This window comes from Ptiloglossa arizonensis, chromosome 2 (genome assembly GCF_051014685.1).
Source record: "Ptiloglossa arizonensis isolate GNS036 chromosome 2, iyPtiAriz1_principal, whole genome shotgun sequence".
Classification (NCBI taxonomy): domain Eukaryota; kingdom Metazoa; phylum Arthropoda; class Insecta; order Hymenoptera; family Colletidae; genus Ptiloglossa; species Ptiloglossa arizonensis.
Window position 1 is genome coordinate 17,594,197 of NC_135049.1, and position 19,301 is coordinate 17,613,497.

General features: G+C 36.6%; 1 protein-coding gene and 1 long non-coding RNA gene across 3 annotated transcripts in view; one reads left to right on the top strand and one right to left on the bottom strand.

The window, feature by feature from the left end:
- LOC143155116 (uncharacterized) overlaps window positions 1-19,301 on the bottom strand; it is a 56,525-nt gene that overhangs the window by 4,330 nt on the left and 32,894 nt on the right. The gene's annotated exons all lie outside the window — the stretch shown is intronic.
- Window positions 849-1,435, top strand: LOC143143737 (uncharacterized). The gene is made up of 2 exons (XR_012991233.1): window positions 849-1,071; window positions 1,136-1,435. It is a non-coding gene; the product is annotated as an uncharacterized LOC143143737 (long non-coding RNA).

Sequence of the window (19,301 nt, forward strand, 5' to 3'; positions counted from 1 at the left end):
CCGGGGTTACCGAGTCGCGCGCACGAATGTATCTCCTCAACTCTACCAGCCGTGATTTTTCATTTCTCGAGATAAAAAATCCGATGTTTGTTGCGCAATCGCGTCGAATTATTTCGAATATTTTAACGTTTTCGTTTAAATTTCTGTGTCGGCCCGTTTGGCAGCTACGGGTCGTGCTAAATCTAGCACACTGAGAGCGAATAATCGCCACTGTGCGCATTGAAATATTTTGAAAGATGTTCATTTTTTTTAGACATTTTTATCCTGGACGAGTATAAATGCACTTTAGGGGAGCTGGTTCCCTATAGGGGTAGGTTGATTAATAACGTTCGGTATTACGCGACTAGCTGGTCAACCAACCCCGATGATGAATGAGGACATGTGACAAGGACAAAGAAAGTCGGATAGAGGTTCAAAGTTAAAAGAAATATTATACAATATAACTTATAAAAAATTGTATAGATTTCCAAATTAATTACGTAGAAAATCCAAACATCTTCAAGATTTTAGTTAGTTTTGATTAGAGTCAGATATGAGAGAGAAAGACAGATTTTTACAGATGAAGAAGAAAAAGCTTTAATCGATTATACAAGAGAAGCTTGTCATGCTGATATTTATCAAATATTATGCTGATATTTATCATGAGTTAATTTTCTACGAATCAAAGAAATTTTGCGAACGAGTACGCAAGATTGCTTGTCAAATTCCATACATCATTGTTAATTAGATCACCATAAGTTAGGAGTCTTTCAAGAGCTACATCTTTTAACAAACACAATACAGCTGTATTTTTTAATAATTTAAATAGTGTATATACCCGTTTGAATCTTGGAGAGTCTTCACGACGATGCAAGAATCGGAATACCTTTTCGAATATGTACGAAAATTGATGAATTTCGCAATATAAATGTTTGGAAAGAGTTTCAAAGTGTACGATTTTTGGGAAGAGTCTATTAATATTTATAGAATAAACGAATGTTTACGGAGTGATAAAAAGGCCGGTCAGGTTTCGAATCGGAAAAGAAACAAAAAGTTTCGAGGGTTTTCGAGGTTTCGAGTGTCCCATCCCTGGTAAATATAGTTCCAGCGTTTTTTGTGCATCCTCGTGTAAATTATAAAGATTATTTTGTTCAAGGTGAACCACTTGAATCATCCGGTGATGCCAACAAATCAGGTTGGACGAAAGAAGAAAGCTTCGTTAAATCTGTGAAACATTTTGTTTGGCGCAGGTGAAATCATCTAAAGAAAGATCGTTTCTTCTAATGACAATAATGATTCGCACCTGTCTATCAAAGTCCTTGTTTATATTAAGAGCAATAGCACAACTGGGCTATCGTTCCCTTCCTCATTGTAGCTACAAGTTCCAAAAGTCCCTCGTTTCTGGACTTTTCAAAAAATATTTCAACACAGCCTCTGATAATTGGTTAGCTTGTCATCCTGGAAAAACTGCAAGTGTTTACAACATTTTAGAATTAATTAGAATTGCATTTCTATCGTAAGTAAATTGTAACAATACGCAATCCGAATTTAGAGTCACAGAGATTTCTTCAATTAATGAAAATATAATTTACTAGAATCTGTGTTTTCTAGTGCTTGTACGATTGATAGACCAGTTGCAGTCACTTATTGCACCGATCGATAATCGTCTGCTCGTACAAATAGTGAGCAACAACCAGTAACTCCTGAAAAACAAATAAACACTAGCTATTGTACAAACACGATTGAGTCATCGTCTTTAAACGATTCAACAAATACAGTTTCGATTTTATTAACATTGGAAGATATAATTTCTAATGCAGGACTACGTTAAGAATGCACAATTAGTAATCGCAAAAGAAAAAGCTTATCGAGCAAAAACTTTCAAGAACACATAAACAGAGAATTAAGAAGAAGAAAATAAAGCGTACAGGAAAAAGTTATGAAAACTATAGGAAAAATACAGACAGAAGAAGAAAAAGAAGAGGAAGGCACTAATTGCTCCTCTGATTACACAGACGATGCAATGTGTATCGAATGCACTGAATTTTATTCAGAAAGTACATACTTCAGAAGGAAAAAATGGATTCAATGTAGTTCGTGCAAGATATGGAGTTTACTAAAGGTGTGCAGAAGGAAATTTACTTTTCTACGAGTGTTAGAATTGTTTATCAGACTGTGAAGGTAGTGATTAGATAACATAAAAACTAAAGGTATCTACATGTTTAAGTTTCTGTAACAAACTAAAGCGTTGTAGCTAGTATAAAGGTTTAAATTGTTATTTTGTTGTCGGGATAAGCAATTTTGATGTTTAGGTTATTGTTAAAATATCAGAGAAAAATAATCGATATTTTGCAATAAAACAATTTCTTTGACATCGTGTTATTTTATTACCATTAAGATAAGTTACTGATGAAATTTTCTTAACTGATTGTTCCTGTAATCAACCTACCCCATACTGTAAGTCTACCAACCCCGATCATGAGGTTAGTTGATCAGCATGGAAGGTATTAGAAAAGTATTAAAATAATTGTTATCACTTTGAGTCAACTTTAATTATTTGATCGGATACTCAAATATATACCTTGCCAAATATAAAAATCAAACATTGAAAAACTGGCCTATCAACTTCGGTCTTCCTTACATACGATGCAAGAAACTTGAATTTTGCCTTTGCAATTTGCATATCTGCATCAGGATACGAGTAGTTCTCTTAATCTATGAGAGGAAATAGCCGATGCAATCGAACCTTTCTTCCGACACGGACCTTCTTGCAATAGGTTTTTCTCTTAATTTTCTTTAGAATTCGCGAATTGATTACGATTAATGAATAATTATTATTATCGAGATAAATTGCTCGCATTATTACTTTCGAAAAATATGTATTAGCAATTATTCAAATGATACCCAATTCTGTTAATTATCGGATATCGTATAAGAAACTGGTCAATGATGCGATCGTTTCTTATCGGTAAATTAATGCTGCGATATTTTGATCAATTGATTTTCTATAAAAAGGCTTCGCGAAGTTCGAACAAGTTCTATTGTTAGTAGAATTTTTTGCCGATAAAAGAGTATGAAATATGACTACGCGTTTGGAATATGTTTCTTATTGTGTAATTTTGAAAAATTCGAGCACAAGTTTCGCTGAATCATTGAAAATATTGTTTAAAAGTGTTGTACATTTTTCTGACGTTCTCCGAAAGCAAATAACACACTTACTAATTACTGTATTATTTACCAGATCAATGATTTAAATATATTAAGATTTTATATTATTTTATTAAAACGAAAGAAACCCTGAATATTGTAAAAATAGGAACTTGAGTTACCGATGAATATTTAATACAGTTCTCGTGTTAGAAAGTTCATCGTAATTTCTGCATTCAAAGTTAAAGAGCATAGGTTGTTAATACTCGGTTGAATGGTATAAATTTTCTTCTACATTTTCTAAAATTTTTCGACGTCGTGTGAAATTATTATCTACATTACAACGTTTTATCTTTTACTTAGATCGTATTTCTATACCCGATGTATTCGAATTTTTGAGAAATAAATAATAATTCATGGCATATATACGTTTAAGATTTCCACAAATACAGATACAAGAATGTTTTACTCGTTAATAGAAAATCTGTATGTTACCTTCTTCAGTTAATTCTGTGATTATTCACATTTTCAAGGTAAAAGTAAAAACTTCATTGCTATATATACATATTCAGATATAAGCTTCATATAATTGAAGATATTTTTTAGCACAATCTGTACTACGTAATAGATAACATACAGTATAAATAGCGTTCAAAGGTGAATTCGAAAGGTCCGAAAAGGTGAATTTCCTTTCACAACACACGATGATAGAGGTTGTGGCGAAATGCGTAGTCTACGATTAGGTGACTGAACAATCTAGTCAATGTTGATATTGTAACAAACTAGGTTGAGTGCCAAATAGTTCGACCGCTCAGGGACACTAATGGGTACATCCCGCTGTACCATGTAACAAAGTTAAGCCGCAACTGAATACTTTGTGATTATTTTTGTAATTGATTGATAATAGCAATCACGATAATACTGACTTGCAATAAATCAATAATTCGTAATCATTCGATGAAAAATTAGTTTATCTTTCAATAAGTCTTTTTTAACTTTTCTATCAACTTACCGATTCAATTAGAATCAAAAGTGTAATCATGAGTTAATAATTTCAGTAATCGTAATTATTATCCCGGATTCTTTTCGTAGTAATTATTAAGATTTTTAACGATAATGGGCCAAAGTTTAGGATATAACCTAGAAACGATCGAAAGTTCAATTCGATTTACCAGATACCCGAGTCGTGCATATCAATGTACATACATATGCATGAAACGTATCGTCACCAATCTGTTTTGCAGCCACTAAATTGTAAGTGTTATAACGAGTCATAAAATTATCAATAATTCGTGAATTTTTTACTTCGTGCGAAGTAAAAGTGTGCAACAAACATTAAGATAAAAAAGAAATACTTCGTTGGCTTAGCCTCGAACGAAATAAAAAAAATAGCACACTCTATTGTAATTCAAATTTTCAGTCTACTAGAGTTGACGCCAAGGACGTCCAAAAGTCAATTTCAATGGAAAGATTCGATCGACTAATGAGTCTTTTTCAAATCAACTCAAAGGAGCAAAAACTCAATACACAGTGTAACATTATTTTTATTACAAATACGATGTATCGAATAGAAAATTTCAAAACTTCATATTTAATCATTTTTATACGTCTACCCAATTTACTCCAAAAAATGACACATTTACAAATTTTTCACTGTAGACGTTTCAATCTTCTGTTCTCACCAAAATGTAACCACTACTCGTACGTCAACAACGAGAAGAACGAACCTACGAATCCACCGTTATTTATAACAAACATCCATCGATTAAAATCGAACGAAACGCATCGAAACGTCGATCGAGAACTCCTCGTATTGGTATTCAAACTGCCCGCTGTGGATACTCGAGAAACAATTCGAAAAATAATTTCTAAACGAATTGAAATAACAAATCGAAACCTCACGGATCTCGCGCCGTTCCGTAAACAATATACCCGGTAATAATTACACAATTGAGGCGACGGGTATCGGGCGATCGATTAGAAATAATTCGATTGAAACAAAGAGGGGGAGAAGATGCTTTTGTTTCAACATTTACCGGCGTCGTAAACCGACAATAAAGGACTCGAACGTTCGAAGAATGAACGTGCGACGCACGAGTCGGCGTCGCGATCCTACGCCAGTTACAACAATAACGCTCCGTGAAGTTTCACGGGCTGTAATATCGACGCAAATGAGATTACGCCGTTGAATCGTAATTGCATCGAAATGCAAATTAACCCAGGCCCCGCAATAGCCGGTAATTACACGACTCCGCGATTCGAAGCCTCTGATTCGGATTTTTTAACGTCGTCCCCTCGTTTCTATGGTATATATCGTGGATAACGAGACGCGGGGCCGGTGTTCATTTTGCACCGGGATTAAAGCTGCTCTTTTTTCGCCGGTATTAACGACTGGATAAATCTGTCATCGCGTTCCGCTCGTCTGGGCGTTCCGTTTCTCCGTAACTGAATTATTTTCATATCTCGGCCGCGGGACGGGTGCAACGGTCACGTGTCCCGCTCGGCGCACCGTGATACGTGGTATAGTCGTTTTCAAGTATATCGGCTACTCAGAGACACTACTCCCCGCGGCTAAGAACCGCCCTATTTTGCCTCCTCTCTTACGTTCCCGTGATACGACCGACCTGGACGATGAAAGAACGTCGTGACACGGATGCGAACGCGTTCGGAGCACGAATTAAAGAAAAAGTTAACTTTTATTTTTTTTTTAATTATTTTCTATTCAGACTTCGGGAGATATTGTGGTAGTTTCGCGGGGTGAAACTTTTATCTTAAGAACTTTTTTTAACCGTAATGTCCTCTTCCGTTGGACAATACAGTCAAGGTCTTCGGAGGGGGAAAATGTCCCGAACGGAACTCGTGTTTTTAACTTTATAATACAATGGGAGGGCGGTAGAGACGTAGGAGCATTGCGTGTATTATAATAGCTTTAATTATAGAAAATTATATTACGAGGACGCGTTGGGTTGAAAAAGATCCGGGGAAACCATTAGGGTTAAAAGCTGTTTTTATAGAACGGATATTTTAGAACTTTTATTATAAGTTCCGTGGAAAACAATTGCGACAAGTTTCGCAAAGTACGATTGGAAATTTATACAGTTGATTGGGAGTGATTTCTTTTGACAATACAGCGTCGTATTATATACAACGTAATAACACATTATCATTAATTCATATCGGATACGATATAACAAAGATGAAAACAAATAGTTTCGCGAGAACTATTAAACTGAGAAGTAATCGACGATAAAACACTTAAAGAACTTTCTAAGTGTTAAGAACCCTCTTTGCCATCGACGAAGAGAACATCTATTCCAGTTGCACGAGAACGTCTATTTTTATTTCCTGGAAATTTTATCGAGCCAGGACTTTTATTTAGATGCTCCCCTCGTAACTGATAATATAAAAACGTTTATTTTACTCGACTGCTCACTGCCTAGAAGCAGTCAATTAAATAACTGCGGAAAAGTGGAGTAATTGTCTCCATGTGGAAAAAAAGATCAAGAAAAAGACTGAACAATATTGTCGATGATAATCTTAACTCGAAAATTTTATACCATGATACACGACCCGTAAACTGTACAAGTTTTGTTTTCCTGGACCAGGTACGGGCGCTTGCCCGCGTTGAATTAAATAACTGCGGAAAAGTGGAGTAATTGAATCCGTGTAGAAAAAAAAGATCAAGACGAAGACTGAAGAATATTATCGTTGATAATCTCGATCCGAAAATTTTACACTAATTACAGTATAAAACACTTTACCGGTTACCTGTACCAGTTTTGTTTTACTGGGCCAGGTATGGGCGCTCGTCGATGCCCGCGTACGAAGCTCGGAGCTCAGGGCTGGGCAAACTACGTCAAATCAGTGAGAAAAAGACTGGTGGGGATTCTGAGGTAGTGGGGAGACAGCTTCGTACGTTTACGCTCGCGATCATTCTACGCATGCGCCGATTTACAGTTACTGCCCGCTATTACAGCTAATTACACCATCTGCGTATACGGGGTTTTACTTTTGCGGCCTCTAAGTCATCGTTCGCTCAATTTACATCGAAAATTTGACCAATTTTAGGGAAAAATATTCTTTCGCGTCCTTACAAATCGAGAAATAACGTTCAAGAAATTTTTAAATACTTTTAACCCTAGATTCACCAATCAGTCGAAATCACTAGTTTCGACTGCTTTTACGAAGAAATTTACTTGGAATTCCCAAGGATATTTTCCAAAAACGTTATGAATTTTTCTATTTTGTACAATTAATTTCATAAGTTTCTCTTTTTCCACGATCATCGATTTTCTTGAGATACACAAGAGGAATACTTTAACATACCGAAATTTATCGAGAATTCTGGTGTTAATAATCTCTCCCCTTCTGACTGGAGAAATCAATTTTATCTTGACAAAAATTTTCATCCAGGAATCGTATTCTGTGTCCCGGGGATGACTCTTTTATCGTGTTTTCTTGCGTGTTCTTTTTCCGTGTGATCGTGGAGCTTTGATCGAAACAACGACAAGGTTCTGTCGAGCTGGACGCGGAAAATAATAGTGACCATTCGTCGCGTTTGGGAGTGCAACGGTGATCGAGAGATAGTTTAAAAGGGTGCACGATAACCCAAAGAAATTGAGCAATTTGCCGAGAAAGTACTGTATTTTGTAATAATGGTCGATTGTACGAGATCGGAGCTATTATTTTGATTTGCAAGCGGATATCGTGTAGTACGCAAGGGGATCGCCGCGACTGGAGCCACTTCGATAACCCTGTAAATATTGATTGTAACGAATATCGGTTCAGGTTGGAATTATATAGTCGAAAACGGACAGCGCGATGCATTTATTCGTGGATATTTCACCGTTTCTTACTTTCGAAACGTCAACGATACAATCGACTTGTTTTTCGAAGGAAAAATCAAAATTTCTTCTCCTTTGTTTCTCTAGTCAAATCGTAGATATTTTCTCACATTTCGAGGCCGATGGATATTTAATTGACCCGTGCATTCGGATTGAATTATATACCATTAAGATTACGCAACTGTACAATTTTCCATCGCGATAAGGTGGTAATTAAATTGTACCATACCTCGAAGATCCGATTAATGTTACAACGGTGCACAATTCTCCGAATTTGTGGCACGCGTAACGCGACAGGATTTATGGCTGCACCGTAACGATATATTCGTTGCTCTTATTTCGATGAAAGTAACTTAAAGCGAAGACTCAATTTAGAAACGTTCAACGTACGTATTTCACGTTCCGTTCTTGTAAGTTTCAAGGATCACGAAACCTCTCGATTATGCATCGGGCTTGTTACTTTAAGCATCCTAATTGACTCAAAGTACAGGTTGCGTGTAAATTGCACGTAAAAAGCGTGTAAAATCAGAACGATACAACGTAAAATAAGAGCTCGTACTACCTGTCGGAGAAGATCGTCCGGTTTGAGAAACGTAACGACGAATTATCTCGCTAGGTGTTGATTAACTATGCGCGGGGCTCGTCCTGTCTTCGATCTTGAAACGAGTTCGTTCATCGATCGGATCCGTTGCGAATGATCATTAGAAAAACACCGATACTTTCGTTGCGCGACACACGCGTGGAAAATATGCCAACGGATCTTGATATTCGATCTATTATAACAAGAACGAAGAAAGTAGCGTCTACTGTTCAATTTACCTGTATTGTATTATAATAAAGATTTTCGTGTGAAAAAATTTGCCCAATTTTAACATTCGAAACCTTCATTTTATTACAAAAATAACTCTCTCTGGTCACGATTGCGTTCAACGGGAGATTTACATTAAAGAATAAAACTAGGATATTATTATCGTATTTTGAATTTGTAACCTTTTCAATCGCTATTTTAAATGGAATCGAAAGATAACTCGTTATTTTCAATATGAATTTTAAAATGAAAAAGTACCCACAACTCGACCACTCTGGCGAGTGTTTTCAATTTTTCAATTTTGTAAGTTCGTTTTAAATTCTGACGCAACCTAACGAATACTACAAAGTACGGTGGAACCATCGTTATGCGAATGCTTTGCCATTCGTTGCATTACCCGTGGAGAATATCTTGCTATTGTCCGTTCAGTGTATAGATAGAGTGCGTGTAAACAAAATCATACGATTGCAACAGAGCCGTGTTTTCAGAGGGTTATTCCTCGAATGGATTCAGATACAATAGAATTCATACAACATCGTCAACGCACACACTCTATCTTCATTTTGAGCGAACAATAGATATGATTGATATACAGGGTGGTATTGAGAGAAAGGGTTCAGCACTTCGAGCACCGAAGCTACTTGGCACTCGGTCGAGTAAAAAATGCTTAGTCGACGCACGTTGAAAAATTGACCTTGTTGGCGTTGCAAGTGATTTTCAATATCGGTAAGGTCAATATTTTAATTCTTCGTCGGTGAGAAGAATAATATAAAACAAATACAACGAACCGGTGTACTTGGTTAATATTACGATTAATCGTTATCACTGTATTATAATTATATATATACATACACATATATCTATTATATATTATATATTATACATATATTATATATTATATATATATATATTTATTATTACATTATATTTTAAAACTGTGATAAACGATATTTCTCCGCTCCGATTCTGCGACGGAAAATTGTTAAGTGTAGACGTAACGGATAATCGCGCACGAAAAATTACTATTTAAAGTGGATCCCAAGGTTGTTTAGAAAGCCTGTCTCGGCAACCGTGCAATTACGAACAAGAAGATACCTACATGTTATCCTTTCTAGGTGGAAAACTGGAAATACACGATAGATTCGAATAGTTAAATGCCGGTGTAAGAACATTTTTAAAAATCTTCACGCATCGCGAACGACGGATACTTTCTTGTTAAACGCGTCACCGAGAATTTTTGCGTTATTTTCACCGGCTACCGAGATATCGACTCAAGTGGTTACGTGACTTACCCCGCGTAACTACTTATGTCTCTTAATGCCCGCGAAAGAAATTCACGGCGAACACGTCAGCGTGCTTTCGTCTTTACTGCATCGATAATTTATGTAACCAACAAATACATACGGGATCGCGACTGAAATAAAGACAGCGGTCTTTACCGCGGTCAGCTTATATCTTGGCTCTTTTTCTCTTTCGAACTGGTACACGACAGTTATGAAATATGAACTCTCGATCGAAGGCTCGCCAGAGCTCGGGGTTTTTCATTCAACATAAATGACTCCCTGCCGAGTGATTCGATCACGAGAAGGAACAATTACACAGAGGCTGAACAATATTTCGCCTCGCGAGACTGTTTCTCTTTGCCTCCGTGGAAGTCACGTGTCTCGTTAAATCGGCTACAAGTACCGATGATAGTCCAAAAGGTTTCCACTTTTTACGTGGCAACCATCGAAATTGGAGAAAACAACCTTGCTAGGTTCTCGATTTAACTGTACACTCGAGGTCGTCGGGACAAAATAACCCGAGTATGCGAAACTCGTTTCTTTCGATATTATACACAATTGTGTTATTATATTCTTGATCCGTTCAAAATCGATACATCGCGTTGAAATTATTCACTCGCGACAACTTGCACGTATTTAGTCCGAACGTTGCCTTTCGCGAAGAAATTTTCTACATTTGCGACATCTTAGAGAACTTCTTCTTTTTTATCGTGTAAATGGATTTTTTAGGGATGAAAACTTTTTTAATAGATGTCGAGGAAACGAGGATTGATAAATTTTTAATATTCTTCGCCTCTTTCGCTATCTTCGAGTACACCTATATTTCGTACACTTTCAAATTAGTGTATTTCTCGGGTACAAAGGTTTCTGGTAGCACGCTAAGGTGTATTACTAAGAACTAGATGAAAGTTTTTAAAAGTGATACGACCGTGTTGGAAGAAACAAGATTCGAAGATCGTAAAAGGGTTAAAAGCTTGTACTGTTCTGTCGTATATTTCTCCTTATGATTTATTGGTCGCTTCGAAAGTTTTTAATTCCGCAATCGTATTTCGCGGTTTGAAACGCGTGTTAGCCATAACCTGTTTTTGAAGAGAGTCGAGGTCGGATGGTTGGACGATGGCCTGCCATCGATGAATTTACGATAGGGTTGCAAGTTGTATTTGATCTTGAAAGAGGGTAAGTGAGGGGGGAAAAAAAAATAATTTTACTGGCTGGCAGCGGCTGACGATTACGTTGGGCCTCTTGGCTATCGAGTAGCGTGGGACTGATTTAAGATTACTATCTTTCGAGTTTCCGGTCCAGCACAAAATGAAGTGGGAGGAATAGGGGTAAGTGGAAGGGGGGATGCATTCTATAGAAACTATAGAGAAACCGTGAAATGTTAAATCTTCCTTCACCTAATCCTTTAACGTGAAACGGTATATAAAAATTAACGTAAGTATGATAAAGAATCGAATAATCAATTATTGAATTCACAATGAATTTTATATTTCCCTTTCATCTTCTCGTTTGAATCAATATTTAAACGTGGGAGGTACGACAACAAATGTTGGCTTTTCGTTTAATTTTTTAATTCCATTGCAATGCTCCTGTATTTTTGTCGCAATTTTCTTCGTTTGAATCAGAAATGTATATTTGAAAAATGTATTTATTATTACTATCACTGATGTTTATACGTAACATTTAGATTACGATAGAAACTAAGTAATCTTTTCAACGAAGGTTACTTGTTTTTCGTTCTCTCATATTTTATTGCTCGATCGGTGAAAAGAGTAGAAGAACAGTTTAGTAATCTTCATCGAACAGATTGTAACAATTTTCGCGTTTTATTCGAAGAAATTCAATTTACAAATTTAAATTTACGAAACCAGTCTTCGTTGAAAATATAATTACGTTTCTTTTTTTTTACTAGGAGGATCAGTACTTGTACATGACCAGACTGATTGTACGTCTGAGGAAAGTATTGCTAAAGAATGGGGACTTTGTTCTTGAACAGAGTCGGAAAGGTGGTGTTGCTTTCTGGTAAGAGGACGATGATGAACTACACAACACTTACCCCAGAACCGTCAAGGGAGAAGTTCTCTAACATGCAACCGAAACAACTGGGAGAAAAGTAAAGAAAAGTAAAAGAGCAGCCACTTCACGTTTTTCTAACAAACATTACACCTGTGTACGTAATAAATAGCAAGCAACGATAATAAATATAATACGACGAATGTTTGAAATATGTTTATAATTCACACGCAGAAACAATGTCAGTTACCTTATGTATCCATTGTAAAGGAAAAAATTTGTTTTTCTAACAAACATTACATCTGTGTAAGCAATGATAATAAATATAATGCAATGTATAGTTTGAAATATGTTTGTAATTTCCACGCAGAAACAATGTCAATTACGTTATGCGCTCATTGTGAAGAAAAAAAAATTAAATAAAATATTTGTACCAATATTTTGTATCTTCTTTTTCTTTCAACTATTAATTATTAGTAGTACGTAACAAAATAATGATCGGAGAACGTAGTTTGAGATACTGAGATAAAAATTGGATAAAAACAGTTTATCCTTGGATATATAGATCAAATTTTTATCACGACCTTGCTAGAGCTGCCTATGCCTGGAATAGTCGTGCGTCATTTTAAAAGATACGTGCATATGTATATCGAAATAAACGTTTCAACCATTGCCCAATCTGGGTCACCGAATACCTATTCCTCGTATTATGTGTTCACTGAAAAGTGTTACTATCGATAGCGGCCGTTTAGTATTGTTTTATGTCAGGCTTGTGGCCATGTGTTTACAATGTTCGAACCATAACAACCAACTCTTTTTCCACATTCTGGACTTTGGACCGATCGGCCTACAATTAATATCTTAATCGATACTACTGAATTCGAAAGTTCCAAGTCTAATACACTGCCAAAGTATATCACGTCTAACGAATGTACGCGAAAATGGAAAATGTTTTATGTACGTTGCACATATTCAATATCTATGCACGTAATTATATATGTATACAAAGTAACCTTGTTCGACTTGAGAATAATTTTACGAGCTCATAAATCTCTCAACGTCGATCTTTAGAAATTCACACTTTGGCAAGAAGTCGTAAAACTGAAACAAAACCGCATGTTTCGATCGGTCGTTAATCGGTTTTTTTTTTTTTTTTATTTGTACGAAGTTAAATTGACTTGTATAAAATGACGTTTTTCCAAAGTTTGAATTTTACAGAATCGTAGGTTCAGCGATATTCGATCGTGGATTCTTATACGAGGGAAAACGCGTAAAAAGCAACCGACTCGACGTCATTGGATTATTTTCTACGGGCGCGTTAAAAAGATCAAGTTCATTGTGAACTGCCAACGATGGTAGAGGATATGAAAGAACGAATTGTTGCAACGCGTGCTGCACCTACACTTCCGAAACCATTGATCGCGTCCTTTTGTCGTTAATTAACGGACCGTACCGTTGTCCCGATATTAATGGACACAATTTTGAGCACATACTGAAAATTCAATTAACCCTTTCGAATCTATAATTTAAACGCAATTTCGTTAATCGGTGATTTTCTTTTCAAATAATTTTAGACAAATTAACAGGGAAGATAATTGCATACCTTTGAAAATACACACGCACGAATAATAAACGTAGAAATATATAATACGTCGCATCAAAAGATTGTTTATTCTTGCGAGTATTTCGTTAATTATTACGTTCAGAGCAGAACGCGAATAGTCTTTTATTTGGAATTTGATGTTAATTCGAATGCAAGAACGAAAAGTTTGATATTCCGTTAACAAATTTAAAAGTAATAATCTAATGGATCGTACAAAGTTTTAATTGAAGGAATAATGAAGAGCACTTTAGAACTTTGTTTGAACTAGTTGGGAGACAAGATACACGGACAATTGATCGATTACATTTATATTCTGCCGACGAAACTAAACGAAATTCTAACAATAAGAGTTTTTCTTTTTTTTTCATCTTTCATTGTATTTTTACGGAACTTCTAAGCTGCGAGCAGACAGATTCTTTTTAACACGACTATTTCAGTGGAGTTGGCTTCTTTCCGTGCCTCGTACTATCCGAAAGCCTATTTCTAAAGAAACGAATGTTTTCGAATCACTTGAAAAGTTATCTTTGGAACGACATTCTATTTTCTTATTCATTACTTCGTACTGCAGAACTGTAACGTATATCTAAATCTACCCTGACACACATATAGAACGTTTATTTTTATTTCGTATATGACACTGTTCGGATAATCGAACGTTCGATTACGAATCGAAAACGATCATCGGACAGTAAACCTTTTGCACAAGCCATATGCTTAGCTACGTAATTGGAAAGCTACAATTAAAGGAAATTTTTCAAACGCGTGCTACATAATTTTTCTTTTGTAAATTCGTACGCACAGCGACCGTAAAAACATATTTCAGCTCGTAATTGCTACATCTGAATTAAATAAAGTACGTCTCGTTTCGCATTATTTAAATTTTTAAGCATCCGTAAGATAGATTGGAAAATAAGCAACTCATGACGACTCTCACGATCAACAGTTTAGAATAATAACTGCAATTACAACCGACAAGTTGAGAACGATTGGGAAATGAAAACGGAGAACGAAGGAAATTGCTAAATTTTCGTAACAGAAGTTTCCCGTGTCGGTTCGGCGGTTGAAAACATCGTGTCCCCCCAATTAGCTCGCTTAATCGAGATTCCATTGTGTGATTCGCGACGCAGCAGCCGCGGCGGAGGAATTAAAAACAAGTTGTCGAATCCAGGGTCGGTGACACTTAACAATGAAAGTGCCATCGTAAGGAGTGTTTCTTTAGTTTCGCATGCCTGAAAATTTTCGAGTACCATACTACGGCTGTCTGACAGTACGGCTGTTAGTACCAGCTCGAAGAGTACCGGTACTCCGCTCGTAACGACTCTTCGAAACGAGGAGGATCGATCGAGGTGCCGGTGGTCCGCACGTGCGCAGAGCATCGCTCCTCTCGTCCTCTCTCTCTTTCTCCCCCTCCCCGCCCCACCCCCCACCCCACCCCCGCGGCGCGCAAGGCTTTTCCCTTTCCCTCTTCGTTACTTTCCTTTTCCCTATCTTTATCATCGTCCTGTCTCCCGCTACGCCTCTTCCTCTCGCTCTGTTTATCCCTTTTCCTTTATCTTTCTTTTTCCCACGTCTATTTGCGTCTTCCCTTCTCTTTCTGTTATCCCACGTTATTACCTATTCCCTTTCACGCTCGTATCTCGCTCCTACTCGCTCTTGCTCCCTACCGTTCTCGTTCCAGTGCCACCGCCACCGTCGCGCCACATCGAGGTGAACCAACGAACCCACCCTTCTCCTATGTGCCCACCACCCACGCGCCTATATACGAGCCGCTCACGTGCGTGCGCGGCACATAGGGCGTGTATGTAAAATTCGATGCATAAGTCGGTCCGGTTACGCGTGCACCTATCTACAACGGTGCTGGCTAGCAATGGGATCGAGTGTGACTTAAATTTCATCGATGTTATCCGCCGTAAACTTTAGTCCGCGTCTGGCAGCGTGTACGCGTCATCCACGTGTACCCGCGCGACAACGTTACCGAGACCTAACCCAGACCTAACCCAGCCCGGGCCACCGTGCCTGGAAAATATGTTTTCGATGCGCCGCGCTCGCGAATCTACGTGGAGCTGAAATCGAATAACTCGCGCGCCTCGTCTTTGCGCACGTGTCGCGCGTTCGTCGACCCTTCTCGAGAAATATACTATATATTTTTTTTTGCGAGATGAAACCCTCACGGTTACGGTGGCCGCGTTAGGAATTGTGACGTCAGTAGTTATTCGTATTTCGCAAGTCATTTGACCTTCGTACAGCGCACGTGTCCCTTGGACGTTGAACTTTTACATCGGATACCCCCTTCAGATTTCACTCTGATAAGGGAACGGAGAGAATTTCATACATTTTATAGAAAGTCCGTTGTTCGTTCGTTTTTATTCGAGGGGCATATCCGATGGAATATTAGCGAATTTCTCGAGGGTCGGTGTATTAAATGGAATTTATTAATATAACGTGAAACGTCAATTTGTCGTTTGGTGTATTAAAAGAATATTGACTCGCAGCGACCTTCGATGATAAAGGTATTAAAATATCTAAGGATTCTTCGCCGACGAAAGCCATTATTTACCCCCGAAACTCAACGTTTATTGCGATCGACGTTTCGATCGATGATGCTGATTATTTTCAGGATTAATACGACCAGAATTAAAAAATGATGAAATTCTTAAATTGGAGGATTTAATTGATTTTTGTTTAACGCGATAGAAATGAAAATAAATGCAAGACTTGCGAAGGGAAATATTTGGAAGAAATTAAACAAATAATACAATGTATATCACACGTGTGATAACTAGAACTGATCGAAGAAAAGATTTTGTATGGAAATTATACATATTGAATCGGTGTCATTGCAGACACGTACGTGTATACCTTATTAACATAAGACGACAGAAGATTATGTATACGAAATTGTATCGCATTATTAAAAGTATTAATCGATAGAAGAGACCGTTTATTAGTTTCATCGCAGGTAAACGTAAAAACTAAAATAATATTTCAGTCTCGAAAACCAAAAGTGTAGAGATCATTCGTAACCTACGAAATTTAAGTGGTTTCGGTACGTGAAACGTGATAAGACTCAACAAAGTGGAACGAGATGTAACCGGAACATGGAGGAATAATCTGGAAAGTATAATGCTGGGCGGAAATAATAAAAAATAATCGGTAGTTGACGGAAGGTTGTAAAAAATGTAATCAACTCTGTACCTTTAAAAAAGTGTGGTTATTAACATTTTTACAACGCACTGCCTTGCGTCTAATATGTTCCTTAAAATAATTAGAGCAGGAGTCGATAACCTATCGGACGAAAAGAGACATAATTTTAGTCATAAAAAAAGTAATGAAGAGTCGCGTATGTATATATATATATATATATATATATATATATATATATATATATATATATATGAATAAATAAACGTTATATATATAACGCAATATATATTTCTATGTATAATTATATAGTTATAGACACGTATATAGGTACATTCTTACTGTATATTATATTGAATCCATGTTTAATTTTTTATTTGTATCCACGATTAGGAAGTTTGAGTTAGGTTCTATACACCCTCCTTATGGATTAGGTTACCAACCCCTGAATTAGAGGATCTATCACTCAAATCGCATTATCGCCTAGTGAGGTATCTAATACAGTAAAAACTTTGATGCTGTTATATAAACGCTATGTTATATAAACTTGGGTATTAATAATGTGTAACATTTATTTCGATGGTGACTTTCGATTCGTTATCCTCGATTGTTTGGAAATGAGATTCTTCAGGTTGTTTTGGACACGTACAGAATGTCCCAGAAACAAGTAACCAAACTTTGGGTGCGCATACACCAGTAACCTTGAAAACGAGGAATGGTCACACGTCTGGAAACACTTTCTTACCGGGTTATAAATGCTTTTTGTTTGCTGTAGAGTTTTGCGAGAAAGTTCATAACGCCTTCTTCGTAGAATGTGTACCACTCGAAACTTAAATGTTACATAATGCAATGCCAACTTGACTTTTTTCATCTTATTATTCTCCGCTACCAAAATATTTATAACCTTTTCATTCATTCGTATTGTTGGAAAATTATCCGCGGGCGAAACGTCGACGCGAAAATAAACAAAAAGGTTCGTACAAACAATTCATCCGATAACACCTTGTTTTCGAGTTATTCGTTGCTCGACAATTATTTCTGCGAGTGAACAAATAATACCTGATTATCACTCGATTGTTTATCCGTTAAATACAAACGGCTTGCACTCTTACTAATCTGTAAACGTAATCTCGAGTTATTTATATCGTAAGTGGTATAGTTTGCACGCTGGTCTCGTTAAAGGTAAATCTTTCGTCGTTGACGTTGGTGTTATTAATGCAATTGTTTACGTTTAAAATGAAAATTATAGCCCACTCCAAGAGCCAAATGGCCGACATGTATCACTTGTACGGAGTTGTCGGGTGCAATCCAGTCGGAGCTAGATTTTTATACGTGGAAAAGTTCTCGTATTGAAAAACACGAAACACGAAAACAAGGCCATAACCGACACACGTTTATACGATATTTGTTTCTTATTTTTATTAGCTCCGAAACCACCACCGATGTGCTTTTAACGTGTATTGGGAAACGTCCGATATGATCTGATATTTTTATTTTCAAGGTGAGTAGAACAAGGTTTCCATAGTTTGGCAACTTATTTCTGGGACATTACATTCGGTGTATCAAGACTGTCAGGGGTTAAAAATCTGAGAGAATTTCGATAATTTCAAGAAAAGAGTTGGAAACGTTATAACCAGACGCTACTTTAAACGCACATTTAATTTAAATATTTGCTTTATTTGCTCGAATTTATTGGACTACTTTTAAACTCATTTCCATATACGAGAAAGGACTCGGAGCGTAATACGATTCCGTGCAGATAACTAACACGAAACCGAACTTTTATTCTTCTATTCTCTATGGATGTAATACGTTCCTCTTCTAATTTTCTGTTCAATGAAACGTAAATTTATTCTATTTTCGTTACAAACCAGTTAATCGCCAACTTTTCTTCGATTCAGAATATTCCACGATATTAGAATATTTATCGCACCGGTGAGTGTATATCAAACTTTAGAGTTAAATTCAGCCTCGAGAAACAATAGAAAAAGTTGATATAAATCTATGGCCTATTTCGCTTTGTTTCCAAGTTATAGCCATTTGTATGGTCCCCTAGTTACAAAACTAACGTAACCGATTCCAATGAAATATTTACTAACAACGTTTTATATCTTGTGCACGGCCTTGCTGGCTATTCTGTAAACTAACTCGTAACGCTATAGGAGATTTTATAGTACCTTCTTTCGACGTAAGCACTGTGCATCGAACTTGTTTTATAATTCTTTGCGATTCAAGTTATCGTTATGCATTTCTCGGTAAACATACATTGAAAATATTTTAAAAAATTTCTCAAATTTTCTGTACATTTACTCGTAATAGTTTTTCTCGAAAATATTATCAATGCAAGAGACACCTATTAGAGAGTTTAATTTTTTTTAAAATTTGAAAAATAAGTACCGAGTCGAGTTTACACGACTTCGATTCTTTCAATCGTTTCTCTATGCTGTAATTCATCTCTGAAGTGATTCTCATTTACTCGTGTT